General features: G+C 44.3%; 1 long non-coding RNA gene across 1 annotated transcript in view; it reads right to left on the bottom strand.

Annotated features, from left to right (window-relative positions):
• Positions 1-15,913, bottom strand: part of LOC138067252 (uncharacterized) — a 56,688-nt gene that overhangs the window by 31,391 nt on the left and 9,384 nt on the right. Inside the window, exon 2 of the long non-coding RNA XR_011141131.1 lies at positions 12,540-12,823. This is a non-coding gene — a long non-coding RNA (uncharacterized lncRNA). The remainder of the gene's footprint in view (positions 1-12,539; positions 12,824-15,913) is intronic.

Genomic DNA, 15,913 nt, shown 5'->3' with positions numbered 1-15,913 from the left:
CAGCAAAACTTTTCATGAGAAATCAAAAAAATTGGTATCACAAAAAACTCTTTACAAAACTTTTCTCAATTCCTTCTAAATATTTTTGTCCTGCTCTGCCATTAACCACTGCCATTAACGCGGGACAGGGCCAGAGCGCAGGGCTTGCCCAGGGCACCCTCTGGCTAGTATAAATACCAGCTTTCAAACAAAAAGTTTCTTCTTGAATGCAGCGTGTGTGGGAGCTGTGCCAAAATACTTATCGCACCGATTGTATTCAGGGTTCAGTAACGCCCCTGAGGTCACTGTCGTGTTCGCAAGCTGCCTTTCAATTGTGTCCTCTTCAGTGGCCCAGTAGCTGAATGCATTTCAGCATTGTTCTCACACCTGTATTTCCTCGTGGCTCTAGCAACTGTTTTTATCAGTATTCCAGAGCCTATTTCTCAGCCCTTCAGTTAAATTCCCTATTGCCCTTCCCTTGGTGTTTCTGCACCCATTTTCTCAGCACTCAGCACTCTGCTTTATTTGTTGCATACAGAGCAATGTGTGGAAAGGGCGGCCCAGACAGCGAGAATGAGCTCCATGCTGCCCCTGGAGAGGGGTAGAGGGCAGGTCCAGGTTTCAGCCCCATCTCTAAATATATTTATTAGAACAGATGCAGCAGGATCTTGTTTGAATAGACAGGAAATTACCAGTTAAGGCTGAAACTCTAGCCCTTCATTCCTATGATTAAAAGGAAACAGATATCGTACTGAAAGAGAAAGACAATTTCAGCTTTCATGTAACAACGTCCTTCAAATGGTGCTTCACATCAGACATGCAACATTATTTCTGTGCAGAATTTAGCCATTGATTTCCTTCATTTAAAGTAAAAAGCATTCGCAGAAGATTATAAAACGTTCTGTATTCCCGAAAAGACAGATCACAATGGTTCATCCTGAATATCCCTTCACACAGATACTAAATGGCTGAGACAAATTGCGGCTTGAGGGTTTACAGAGGCATGGTAGAGGCATCAGTGATAGCAATGGATTACAAACTTCCTCCTTTAGACAGCAAACACCCAATTACTGAAATCATTTCCCTTCATGCTTTGAACAATGAAGGAGGATTTGGCATCCATAATTTTTCATTTCTCAGTAGATGGAGGCTGATATGGTAATGCGTGTTGCAACCGAACGCGCTGATATCTGAAGTCATTCATAAACAAAACGTCACATTAAACAACTAGTGGGGATGTTATAGTGTGAGAGCAAGGAGCCTACCCTATCTTTGCATCCCTGTACACTGTGGGTATGCATGGGGAGGCGGGTAGGCACTCCAGATGTGTTTGAGCCATGAGCAAATACAATGTTTATGATGAAATCACATTCTTCAACTCAGCACATACAATAATCTGCTCTGACATAAAAGCTGACCCTGCTTTGAGCAGGAGGTTGGACTAGAGACTTCCTGAGGTCCTTTCCAACCTGAATTATCCTATAAAATGGAAGGGAATGGCTTATACCAGGCAGCTGAAATCACCTGGGTCTTTAATGCTTGTCCTCTCCATTGATCAGGTAAATAGGGAGTTCAGAAAAGGCAATTATACTGAGTAACAACAATTAAATGCTAATAACTAAATGAAAAATTAAGAGTTCACTAGGAAATAGGGGGTGCCAAAAAGCTCGACGAATCTTTGGTGTTTCCTTTTGGCTACATATAATAGTGGGGGTCTTTGAGCTGTGACCCTTGCGCATGCACTTCTTCCAGGTCAAGAGAAACACAATACATGGTTAAAAATCCGGAGAGAGATCTGCCAGCCTGAGCTTCTTACCAGAAACAAAGCTCACAAGCTCCTTGACCTCTTTCCTTTTGGGGAAGGTGTTGGAGGACCCATTTCTTTACTTCCCTATGAGTTTTTTAACCCAGACACCTTACACTAAGCAGCGACAGCCTGCTTTCTACCACTCCTGTTTGGCCAGCTCTGCTCACGTGCTGCTCAGCACCTTCTCTCTGAAGCCCAGCCCAGCCAAGCCCCTCTGGTGTTGCCGCTACCTTGTCTATGCTGTTGGCCTTCAGAGAAGTTAGCCCTTGTTGATTATTTGCTCCCAGCTGAAGACAACAGATGCTTTACTAGCCTTACCTTGGGTCTGCTCTTTCTGAGTCACTTGAGAGATATGATGCAAAGGTTAAAAAGAAATGGAAAAAAATAACTTGATGCTATGTGACTGAGACATGGCCCATTTTTCATTCTTTGTTCATTACAGCAAGCAATCCAGGTCCAGGATAAGGACTACAGCAACACAAACAGTAATTTCAAGAGAGGGCTAAAGCATGACTTTACCTAACACCACAACTGAGCTAGCTGCCCTGTCTGTGGGACAGCAAGAAGCAGAAAAACACTGCCACAAAAAGGTGGGAGAAGTAGAACTGAAAGGAGATACCACTGTTTTCACCTGCCCTAAGAGGAGGAAGTGTAAAATGGACTGAAAGGAGCAAAAAGCACAAAAGTGAGCAAATGAAATTTAGAAGAAAGAAATACAGGAAGTCCAAAAGGAAAGTCAAAAGAGGAAAACCTAAAGGTACCCAAAGGCTAAAGGTACCTAACGGAAAAGAAAGTGATTGGGGAACAGCCTGAATAGATTTACCAAAGAAAAATCACACCTGACCAACCTGATTGCCTTCTGTGATGAAATGAGTGGTTCTGCAGCTGAAAGGAGTGCAGCGGGTGGCATTTACTTTTACTTTAGCAAGGCTTTCATTATGGTTTCCCACAGTATTCCTATAGCCAGAATGGGGAGAAGCGGATCAGATGGGTGGACTCAGGGTGACCGGAAAGCTAGCTGGGGTGCCAGGTTCAAAGCATAGCGGTTAGCAGTTTGGAGTCCAACGGGCAGTCAGTTACTACTGCCATTCCTTAGGCCTCCATACTGAGGCTAATGACGATGGATGTCTTTATTAATGACCCAGCTGAAGGGATGGAGCACACTCTCACCAGGTTCACAGTGACAGCAAACTGGGGGAACTGGTTGACATGCTGGAGAGCAAAGCTCTATTCAGAGGGACCTAGACAGGCCGGAGAAATGAGCTGACAAAAACCTTGTGGAGTTCAGCAAAATAAATGCAAAACCTTGCATCTGGGATGGAACGACCCTACACAGCTGTACAGGATGGGGCTCAAATGACTAGAAGGGAGATTTGCAGAAAAGGATCTGGGGGACAAGTTGAACAGGAGTCAATAGTGTGCCCCTGCAGTGAAGAAAGGTCCATCACATCCTGGGCTGCGCTAGTAAGAGCACAGCAAGCTGAGAATTGTGATCCTTCCCCTCTACCTGGCCCTTGGGAGACCACATCTGAGGTACTATATACAGTTTTGGGCTGGCCAGTGCAAGAAAGACATTCACAAACTGGAGAAAGTCCAGCAGAGGCTACCAAGACGGTCAGGGGGCTGGAGCACACAACGGACAAAGAGATACTGAAAGAGCTCCAGCATGGAGAAGAGAAGGCAAAGGGGAGATCTTATTGCCACCTGGCATGGGAAAGCTGTCTTCCTGGTGGGAAAGTATATGGAAGATGAAGCCAGACTTTGTCAGAGGTGTACAGTGACAGGGCAAGAGGCAATGGATGCAAAGTTGTAAAGCATGAAATTCTAATTAGATATAAGGGAGAAAATTTTTTCACTATGAAGGTGGTCAAACACTGTAACAGGAGCCCAATGAGGCTGTGAAATCTTCTTCTTTGTAAGTATTCAAACTTTGACCAGACAAGGTCTTGAGCAAACTGATCGGACTTTGAGATTGGCTCAACTTTAAGCAGGAGGTCAGACTAGGTGTCTTCCATAGCGCCTGTCCAACAAAAGTAATTCAATCAATTCAAGCCTCTACCTGCCCATGACTTCCAAAGCAGGAGAAGTCTCCTAACTGAATGGTAATAAGCTCTTCCTTGCTGGGTGATACTACTTTAGCTTTTTAATTCAAGCTAAAAAAAAAAAAAAAACATTTTTTAGAAACTTGCTAGCAGTGAGAAGAGGAGAGAATTAGCTGGAAACAATAATTAAACATGAATGATTAAAAAAAGCTTGATCCCACTTGAAAGCATTTAAATGTGCCAGCTGCTAAATTACAACATTGGCACAGACCTGGATGCACGTGCCCATTTTAAACATCGCTAGATGAGATCCGCGTGGGCACCAGGCTGCCCATGTTGGCCCTGATCCTGTGAGCAGATTAGCCTGTTTGAACTCTCAGTAACCAGAACAACATTAGAACGAAATCCCTATGACTTCAGTCGGACTCCAGGATGAGACACCTATGAGGATGTGTCAGCATGGCCTGGACAATGGGATAATGACTTAAAATGTCTTGGTGCAGTTAGATAGGTGGGTGTTTTTAAAGTTGCTGCTTGGTGAAAGCCACCGAACACTTATAAAGAGGAAATTAAGAAACGCTTCACCATTCCCATAGTGAGCACAGACTAAGGGGCGACTGGAACCGTCTGGTCAGCAGAAGGGTCAGACTCAAACTCGCAGTTGTTACCCTCTGTATATCAGACACTTACATATGTCTGAAGCATATTACGACAGTCAGCTCCAGCAGCAACCAAACTAACTCGCCCAGCAGGTCCCCTATCCCATTTTTCACTGCACAACAAAAGTCTCCATTGTACCTTCCGATTAAATGTTAAAACACAGCAGTGGACCCTTCACAGGCACAGATTTCCCAAGCACAAACATAGGATAAAACTGCAGAGAGGAATGATGCGTTCGGATAGATGCGCTCGTATTAGCATGTATGCATTAGTGAAGGGGGCTTCACATAGAGGCTGACATGATCCCTTACTCCGCTTCTTCCATTTGCACTCAGAATCATTCCACTATGAAATGAGCATCAGAAACTGCACAGGGCCTCATACAATGGGGCGCCACTTCTGCTTAGGCGTCAAGGCATGAATTGTTTAATAAATAAGAACATAGCATGAGATTTCCATACACCTGTGCTGCCAGCTGGAAACAAAGAAATGACTGGCACGTATGAACTGTTCTTGGGAATCCATCTCAGGTCCCTTTCATGATCATTTCTCTCACAGGCATATATCAGGCGGCATGTCATGTGCATCTTCCGCTTTTGTTAGTCATTTCATTTGTAGGCAAGGGATCACGTCTCTTGCTCCCTTAATTATGGAAAAGTTGTCTGTGCACAATTTAACCGTTCTGCTCTTTATCAATATTGAACACGCTTCCTGTCTCTTAAATGTTCCAGCTTGCAGCCACACAACATTTGTTCATAGCTGCAGGCTATGTCAGCAAGACTTTGATAGAGCAACAAAAGAGTTCCTCGTTCAAACAAACAGGACTAGTGAAATGGCCAGAGTGTTGTAAATGCTGTCAGGATTGCAGCAGACTAGAACTGCACAGCGTCATGGCTGGGAATGGCATTTTTGAATACCTATGATGAACGTGACTACAACACGTGCATCTCCCCCCAGGAGGTGTTACTGGTGCTCCCATGTTACCCGGCCTTTCAGCTGTGTAATCAGAGTGAGCATTCAGGCTCGTATTACAGAATTTCCAAGAGGCTGGGGTCCTACTCTGCTAAATGTCGGACGGGTGTACGGGAAAGAAAATCCTCCACTGCAACGGAGGAACACATACACCACGTAGCTTGAAGGCCCTGAAAGTCCTTGCACTCTCCATAGGGAGCTCAAGCGCTGATCTTAGGCATCTAAACTGGAGGTGCAATGCTCACTGACGTAAATACTCCTGGAAAGCATTCATAGCCCTACATTAGCATAGGTTGAGTGAGGCGAGGAAACACGGCAAAGGAAGGAAGCACTATTCCAGTGTGTGTGCAAGAGGTTCCTTTGCCAGCCCAGTGGCACCACCCAATAGCAGTCAGCAAGAAGAAACCCAGCAGGGAACCAAGCTAGCTGATTACTGCCTGGCAATAGATGATATCTAGAGGTACTTTTTATTCACGGGTGGTGTTCCTCTAAAAGGCTATACCTGGGCAGTAGGGAAGAAGGTTGGCAGCTCATCTTGTCCTTGCAGCTCTCATATAGGCTATGTGGAAAACATTTTTCTAGCTTTAGAGATTTGGTAGGTGCTCACTGGGAGGCTGGGGTGCAGACAATCCCATCCCAAAGCTTAGGAAGGTTCAGGTCACTGTCCCACAGAGGTGACACGCAATGAAGCCCAGGAAAAGAGAGGCTGACCAGGGTCCAGCATTTCAACAAAGTAAGGCAGTGGCTGGCAACATCATAAGTGAAAGGGAAGATTGCAAATGGACAGGGTTGTGTCCCAGAGATTCTGCCATGCCCCCTACCTTTCCAAATCTCTGTACAACACACATTATCTGGACTCCTAAGCTAGGTAGCTACAGCTGAAGATATTCAGTAACCATAGAGGAACCACTGAGCCCATCTTCAATGACAAAGATATAAAGTTTATGTTAAGATTTTCTATTTTACTTTTTCTCCAATTTCAAAAACATTCAAAAACATGAATTATGCACCTGCGCTATTACTCACACAAAGCAACACTGTAATCCACGAGTAGTTTCATCATAGAGGCAAAAATCAGGCCTTTACTGATTGCCAAATGGCAGGTAACTTAAATGAATCAGTTTTGTTATACAGGATAAATGACATTGGATCTATTACAGAATAAGTGAGGGCTTAACTTGCATTTGCATAATGATTAAAGGAAACCTGCAAATCATATTTTATGCAGGTAATAATTATCTGCAGCTTTTATGTGATAGCCTCAGTGCCAGTTTTTCAAGTGATTGGTGATTTTGTATGCCTCTGTTTTGAGCGGTCCAGCCTGACATAATCTTAAAAAGGCTTCAAAAGGCCAGCACCTTCTGAAATTGAAACTTCCGTAAAGGCATCCTGCTGCGCATACAGAAAATCACTACTTGCTTTTTTAAGTCCCAGTCCTTGCTACTCAGTCTTATGACCATATATGAGCAAGAATTAAGGAAAAAGATCTGTAGGCCACAAAAATGCTAGCAGGGTGTGACTGTTTTACTGCAGGAACAATACTAGGGTGTATAACTCAATATACAGAAGAAAAATGACACTAACCAAGACATTCCAAACAAATGTCACATCCCTGACAAGCGCTGGCACTTGAATTTTATCTTACATCATTGGGACTTGCTGCCAGGTAAACTCCAAGTGTTACAGTCTGAACATTTATCAGAGCAAAGGTCCGTCCAGAGCCCAGTATCCTGTGACTTGCACAATGAAGGAGAGGAAGCAACTCTTGGCCTAACTCCCAACCTTCTGGCAACCAGTAGTTTAGGAACAGCGTAAGCAGGAAGTTGCATCTGCACCCCTGTTTTGTTTTAATTGCCATGATGGACTGACCTTCTCACAATTTGTCAAAGCCCTTTCTGCATCCACCTATGCTTTTGCAACAGTCTCTGCCAAGAAGGTCAGTGACTGTGGTTATATACTGTGTAAGAAAGTACTTCAGTAAGATTGTTGTGTTGCTACTAGTCCTTGCTTTGTGTGAAATAGCAATGAATCAAGATCCGCACACTTTGTTGAACAAACCTTACCCGCCCTGGAGAACACCTACACCAAAGGCCTTTTTTTCTTCCATATCTGTTACCGTCCTTTGCACCTTTTCCAGTTCTACTTTACGCTTTTGAGATACTGTGGCCAGATCTGCAGGGAATATTTAAGCTAAGAGCACAACACGGATTTATACAATGCCAAAAAGAGGGTTATTTTACCTTCACTGGAGATGTTCAGATGCATTTGCAGACAGCATCATACCAAGCAATCGAGGCCACAGACAAATCTGCAGATGTGAAAGCTACAGATTAACATGGACTTGCAGAAATTAGGATTCCAGTTCTCCCTTGCACCTGGACGCATGGTGCCCAGGTCCAGGAGAGAGACAATGCTTCTAAAATTTAAAAAGCACGCTCAGTATGCCAGAGCCCATGGGCTTCTCACTGCCATTTCTGGCTGTTATCTGAGTTCAACACATCTAGCGCTACACTTTGGGGAAAAACAAGCTTGAATCATTTGTTGATGGATGGGCTGTCAGGTGCTGATATGTCCAGAGCACATGAATGAAGCCTCAGGTCCAGTTAAGACAGAGCAACACACGATGTGTACTCCTGCTTCCCCTCTGGAGCTTGAACTGAGGTAGCCTTTTGGCTTGGTTTTGGGTTTTACGATATGACTGATCCAAGTGCTTAACTCAAAGCTCCCTGACTGTGCTCTGCCTGGCTTTGGTACAAATTAAAGCCACAGAGCACAGCTTTAACTTATACCACCAGAATAGCATGCTCAGATGTTCCACCAACAGAGAAATGCTCGTCTCAGAAACATATTTCACCAAACAGCCCCCCTTTTTCACAACTTGCCCGATCACTGACAAGCCCACTGGCCGATCTGTTGGCCAGCAGCACCCTTCCTGCCTCAGTGCAGCACATCACCAGCTCCCCTCTGCCACTGCAACTCCAAAGACAGCAAAAAAAAAACACAGCACACAACATAGCTGCCCTCTCCTATTTCACAGCAGATGCCTATTCTTCTTTGCTGGGGGAGAGGGAGGAAGGCAGAAGTTTTTACTCAGGTTTAAGTCCACTTTGGGCAGCTAATGCAACTCCACAGGCTTGTAGAGTGTTTACCCTTTCAGGGTGACTGGAACTGCAAGGCAAAAATGACCAAATGAGTCGTCAGAGCCATTTTCCTCTAAACTGGGTAGGCATGAAACACGTACACAGTGACCCCAGCAGCGCAGCCACAGCGTCATGTCCCTGTGCGGAGCTGGGGTGGGCACTGGTGGCAGGTAACATGATTGCTGTGAGCACAGCAAATGCTGCGAGTGCACAGCCCTAACACTGCAAGCACAAAGGGCACCAAAACAACAATAAAAGTGTATAAAGCTGTGTAAGTAACCACATGAATATCCAAGGAAGCCTATAAATTCTTTTCAATATTGCCTTTGGCAGATCGTTTTGGTCCACTAACACTTGTGGACTTCTTGCACAAGAAAGGCGAGGCAGAGAACAGTATTTTAAAAGGTTTAAATAAGGATTTAACTGAAAGGTTTATTGATGGAAATGTGATAAACAAGAATGACTGGCAGCACTGAAAAGGTGTTCCTGCTTCCAAAGACTGAAAAGAAAAGAATGTTTAGCTGCCCTTGTAGTCATGTGGCTTTCATTTCTAGCTGCAGTTAGATACAAGCTGGTGTGTCTTTCAGTTTTTGTAGAAATTTCGATTAATACAACAAAAGGCTCTTTCCCATGTGGAGTATTCAAGCGCACGTGGGACGTTTTGTTGCTCAGATGATAGATAACACTTCCAAAGGCATGTAAGCCAGGTAGGAAGGTTTTTCACTTCAGATCACAGTTTGCAGGGTATTTAGGCAGTTAACTTCCTGTAAGGCATTCAACTTTCACCAAAATTAGCAGAAGTTTATGAAGCTGGATGACTAAACTAGAAAAAAAAAAACATCAAAAACCTTTCAGTACCTGGGCTTTAGGAATCCAAGTCCCAACGCTCTTGAACTTGGCAAGGGCTCTGAAGGGCCAAAATCGATTTCCAAAAAAACAGAGCCTCGTTTCTTGATGTCAGCAGACATTTTTCAGTGCTTTGCCTTGATTTCCATTTTGAAGCAGCTGCAAATCATTACCAAGGAGAAGGTGACAGGGTGATGACCCCAGCACCAGAATTCCCACGATCAGCAGCAGAGCAGGCCGTGCCATGCCACATACAACCAAGAGTGGTCGAGATAGCCATTGTGCTTCCTGTAAACCTGAACAGAAGCAAGGACGGCTGGATTTCTCCTTCAGTTTCTGTCTGAGCTGGAGCAGGGACTGAGTGAGGCAGCTACCAGAGCTGAGAACTGCAGGCAGACTTCCACTTCTACCACTTTTTCATAGCCTCTCAGGACTCGCATCTCAGTGCCCTGAAACCCTAGGATAGCACTTCAAGCTGGGCTGTGGGAGCACAGGACACCTTGTCTCCTGGTTTATTTGGTGCTATCAACAGTCCTGGGACCCTCACTAGAGCTGCATGCTTCATTTTCCCCCTTTTGCACCCAACTGTTTTCTAATGGCACAGCTAAGAATCAGGCAAATTGACAAGCGCCACTGAGCAATGGATGTTTAAACACCTTTGTTTTCCAATATTTATCTATGCAGAAAAGTGTTTGAGCAGCAGTTTTTTTTCCTGGGATAGCTCAAGATGTTTTTTTTCTACAGGAGTGCAGCTTCTCTCTAAGACCACTTGGAAGATGACCTTTCAGCAGGAAAGTGTGCGTTGGAACATATGGCCAATCTTTATCTTGGCACGCTGGGGAGGTTAGCAGAGGTCGCTCCCAAACCAGGTCACTGCTGCCGCACACCTGCTAGCCAGCTGGGGCTACTCTTACTGAACACAGCGTAACCCAAGAGCGCAGAAGGGCCTATCCCATGCACAAGGGACCACTGCGGCCAATTCACAAAACCCGAGACAGGTTCCACCTCCCACTCCCAATCCACTCAGCCCCTCAAAGACCATTTAATTTAATTAAGCAATCTAAAATTTAGCCTTGGAGTTTAGCAGAACGGGAACTTGCACTGTAGATGACAACAGCACGAAAAGCAGATTTTAGCGTTTAGGGTTTCTGATTCAGGCTGGAAGTCCATGCAAATGCTAGAGCATTTCACTGCTCCTCTAAATCCCAGCCAGTGGAGAGGGCTGCAGCTGTATGAAATACTGACAGCGCTCTGAAGTGATATATCTCTGCAGTACCAGCACCACTCAGCAAATGGGAATATCAGCCCCACAGAGGAATCCTGCTAAAATGGTCATCAGATGATTCATGCAAGTTTCTTCCTCAAGAAAATAACAGATGGAGTAGATGAACGCAATAATGGCAAAAAACACAACAGATACATTTTCTGTAGAGCCTCACAAGTACAGCCGAGCCCTAATGGACTGTGTCAATGCACCTGCCAATACAACATTCTCCTACCATCTCCTGGGACCTGATATAGGTCATGGCATAAAGTGTTATGTGCATTGAATGAGGTTGAATGGTCCAGGGGTTCTGGTGATAACTGATGACTTGAGAAAACAGAATACACATTTCTACTTAGCAACAGATTTTCCACATGACCCTGGAGAAAGTCATTTATATTCATTTAGGGAGTAGCAACTCCCTGACTGCCAAAGGTGCTGTAGGATCAGCACAGTTACAGTATTGTCCAGCTACTCTGGCTCTACTTCAGCAGTTTAGCTGCATCTGAGCCCATAAGCTGGCTACCAGGTGTACAGTGTACTATCTGCCTCTACATCAGTAGTCCTCAGACATTTGTACCTCAGTTGCTGAGACATCTCTGCTCACTGTGTTGGGGCTTTAGGAAAGAGCCACGGCTGAGTTCTGTGGATGTGATATAATGGGATATATAGCGGCCAGGCCCTTGCTACTCCGTGCTTCCCACAGGTATGGACTCAGATTTCTGTCCCTGCTGTGTATAGCTCCTGAACACTGGTTCTGACCTGGGATTACAACACTGATTAGATATAACCCCCAGTATTAATGGCCATTCAAGTGCCTGAGATCAGGCACTTGATCAGTTTTTCATGCTTAAAGGTAGCTTATTTTACCAGCTATCTGCATACTAGACTTAATTCCATGCACTGAAAAAAACCCCCAGATCCTAACATCCAGAATGTCACTATCAGGACCAGTATAATATAAGACATTAAATCCAGGGTAAGAACAAGGCTTTGATGGAAATGCAACACAGATAACAGCACTCAGCGATACCTAATGTGAAACACAGCATTATACAACACTGTTCAAACTAGTCAAGACTGCCCTTAGGCATAGGTAGATCAGCCAGTCCCAGGACTAACTGCAGAGGCTCTGCTGCTTTAATTAATATTTCTGATGTAGTACAAGTGCCTTAGAGGAGGGAAAGTGAAAGAGTTTTCTGCTATCCTGCTGGTCTTTCTGCCCGAGCAGCAGGGAGGCCAAGGATGAGTCTCTCCTGTTATAGTTGCCGCTCGGTGAATTACAGGCACGTCCCTGCTCCAGGCCATGCCACTAATGTCCAGGGCAGGTCACAAGCCTCTGAGCAGATCCTATCTGGTGGGACACAAGATGGAAAAAAGGATCCTTTTAGCGGCACTTGGGTCAACTAATCCCAACCATTACAGAAGCACCCTAAATGCATCTATTTCTCCCAGCAGATTGGCAATCCTGCAAACACAATGCAGAACTCTGCAAGTCATTTGTGGAGATTCTTGCAGGCTGAGTTTGCTGCAATACATATATATTACAGGGAATGACAACCATCCATATGGCAGGTTACCAGTGTAGTTCACCGTTTGGTTTCTGGCATCAATATCAAGTTACTGTCTAACGTTATGATATTGAACTAATCATAGTTACCTGCTTTTGAAAAGCACTGTGAGACTGGTCAAATTAGTCCTCCATGCATAATAAATATTTCACACAACTCAAGTGGAAACTCTGTTTAAATAAAACTTGGAGCTTTTGCAAAAAAAACAACCCAGAAAAGGAGAGATTTTAAGGCTGTGATTAGACGACTGCAACCTACCTCTTTCGTAGATTTTCACTAAGTTCAGAGGATCAGTTCCATAACGCTTTCTTCCGCCAAGGTAATTGCCCCACAAGTACTGGTGTGTGACTCCAGATGGGAATGAAATTGAGGACTCCGCTGAGCAGGATAAATGCCCAGCTCTGCTCTTCAATGCCACGAAAAGTGTAGAGAAAAGCCAAAGTGGATAGATTCCAAAATATTTTAAACAGGCAAACTCTTCAGTTCAGACAGCTGAGAAAGCCATCGAGGCACGATCGGAGCGTGAATGACAACCTGAAAAACTGTTATCAACATACCTTAGAATCTGTGACAACTTAATTAAGAGAAGATAATAGCTGCTTTACAAAAAAAATGGCAAGGACGTGTTATAAAATTTGTTACTTTACTGAGTAATTTTCTAGGCTGATAATTTAAAAGACTAGTTCAGTCCTCTTGTGATAGGGTTTATCTGTAGTTGGGGTACAAAGACAAAGTGGCTTCTCAGGTGTTTCTATCAGCAGCTTGTCAATCAGGAGAAAATTCCTTCTCCCTGCCTGCCATTCGCACAGGTAGCAGACAGCTCCTGAGAGCTGTAAATTAATGAAGAAAGGAAAAAGTAGTGGGAAGGAGATGTTTTCAGGATTGTCCATGCGTTGTTGCTGGCATACCCCTTTTATAGGTGGCATTGGTCCACAGCTAACAGAAGCCAACTGCAGCTCCAAAGCTTAAATGGGAGGCAGCCTCCCCCGAAAGTGTTTGGATTCATTTTTAGAAACAGATCTCTCTCTCTCTTTTTTTTTTTTTATTCTGGTTGATCGAAACCACAGTGAAATGTTTTGTTTAAATATTACCAATAAACATTGGAATAGTATTTTTTCCAGAACTGCGTTTTCCATCAAAGGTATTTTTCAATTGAACATTTCTGACCAGCTTAAATTGATTGTAAAATTGTTTTTTAACATTCCCGGTCAGCATCAGGATTGGTTTCTGGATGTACTCTTGTTTACTTTATTTTCTCTCTTAGAGGATATAAAATCTGGTGCAGTTTGAAACTTCAGTAGCGTTTTTATTGAATGCTGAGACTATAGATCTGCCAGAGACTGAACTGTTTAAACAAACTTTCCAAGGTCTCTGTGAATGTATCTCTAGGGGTGGACTGAGATGTCAGGCAAACAAAAGCTACTTGATTTTGTAATTCAAGAAAAACTTTTGACTCATATAAGCTTAATGTAGCTCAGACTCACTAATATTTAAACCATTTAACAATTTAAATATTCAGTTTAACAGTCTAGTTGCTGTTACCTACATTGGTTGTAAACGCAGTATGACATTGGGAAGGCATCTAACTAGGAATGTGGAATACTAAAGCACTAGCTCTTCTCTCGTTACCTTGAGACAGCCTTCAACCCAGAAGGTTAAAAAAAGATCACACTATGTAAAAAATGCATTCTTTCTTCCAGTGTAGCTTGCACCTTTCTACATGGTTTCAACTATGAAAATATATTTAAATCAATGCATATTTAATATGTTACATTTGACTCTTCTAGTTGCAACATTAGATTCTACTGTCAGATTAAAACCTGAATTCTAAATTTTTAAGCAGGCCCAATAATAACACACAAGGCATATTTGTATGCTGGATCTTTGTTTTAACATAGTGGTGTACTGATTAGGCGCTCTGCTCTTGTACACGACCAAAACTTGAACGAGGTCCTTCTGCAACGTGGAGGTCCCTGAGCTAATCCATCCCAAGGAGGAACTATTTTGCAGGAATTCTGCACCACCTTTTACACAGAAATGATATAGGTTAAAATAACCCCCTCCAAAGAAGTTTTTTAAGGAATTTTTACCCTACATCATTTTAGTGATCCAGTTACAGGACAGCACCACAGACAGCTGTCTTGGCACAAATGAAGCGTCAGAGAAGAGCGGCTGGAGGGAGGAAGGTATTTCTTAACCAGCCTTCGCCATCAAAGCCAGCAAACCATGGACAAATGACTTTCTTTACTCCTCAGGTGCTTTATGAGTGCACCACCAGCTAACCTCCGGCGCTGACTTCCAGACACAGCCGCAGAGAGCAGCACCGCAGTGATTCACAGTGCAGCCAGCAACCAGCGCAGCAGGAAAGGGGCTTGATTAAACACACTGGCGGGCCAGAGCTGCAGATCTGGATTCGCCCTGGTGTGATAAGGCACTGCCTGCTATTTGCTTTCCTCAGCTGCTACTACCCCATCAAACTACCTCCCTCCTGAAACCAGACTTTCCAGTCCTGCTCCCGCTGCAGGACCCGGAGTTACAGCATACCACAGCACCAGGTCCAGAAAGACAGAAATTCACCTTTTCTCCCCCTTCCTGTCAGAGATGTTTGGAAGGGGCTTTCCAAAGGACTGCATGCCATCTTGGCTTATTTACCTGTCCCCGTTACGGTTTGCCTCCCTTGCTGATACCGGGTAACAGGAAGTGAAGGGTTTTCCCTGCCGCTGATGAAAAAACTTATTTGTTACCACCGCTTCCTGCACACCTCTGTTTCACATTGACAAGTTCAAATAGCATCCTGAGGCAGGTTAGCGGGCTCAGGCTGAGCTTACAGCCTCGCCACAGCTACTCCCCCGCCAACACCAGCAATGCAGTCCTGCGTATCTGGGACCCTCGTGTTTGGCAACCCCTGGGGATGCCCACGTGTGAGTCCTTGGGGACTCATTACACTCCTCTGCAACACAAGATGGACTGCTCGAAACCCTGCTGCCTCAAAATCAGGTTCAGCCTCAGAGGTTGGAAGCTTCTCACCTTGGAGGCCTGACCCTCACTGCCCAGCGTGTGCTCGAGCAATACAGCAGCACCATCACCTCTCCAGACTGTTTGAAGCTGTTTTTCTTTTTTTTTAATTATACAAGCAAACAGCTAAATGATTGACTGTGGCAATCTCAGCCAGCCTACGCTCTACAAAGATAATCTGCTGTCGCTACTCAGGTCTTTCCCAGTTCCTTGAACAGAGTGGGAATCAGAGCTAAGAAAGTTATCTCAGCTATATCCAAAGTAAAAAAAGCAGTGGGGGGTTGTAGCAAAAGCCCTTCACAGTAGGTGAACTCAGCGAGCAATTTCCTCGTGCAAAGACTTGTCTCAAAAGCAGAGCTTTGAACATACAACATAAATCATATTTCTAAGCATTGCTCATGCTTTACTTTTCTCAAATCCTGCTAGAGAGGTACAAAAAGCTCATATTACACAGTATCAGAACTGCAGGTTCACAGCAGAAATGAGCAATAACAATCAACTGAGACTGGTCTTCCACAACCTCTTCTCTTTGACCGTTGCCCATGACACCCTGCAGAGGTCCAGACCTGGAGAAACCTCCTACAGCTCTGCTTTGATGTGGTGATGAAAAGTTCAAC

Source organism: Struthio camelus, chromosome 4 (assembly GCF_040807025.1).
Source record: "Struthio camelus isolate bStrCam1 chromosome 4, bStrCam1.hap1, whole genome shotgun sequence".
NCBI classification, from domain to species: Eukaryota; Metazoa; Chordata; class Aves; order Struthioniformes; family Struthionidae; genus Struthio; species Struthio camelus.
The sequence above is the reverse complement of the archived record's forward strand: the minus strand, read 5'-3'. Positions and strand labels throughout refer to the sequence as shown.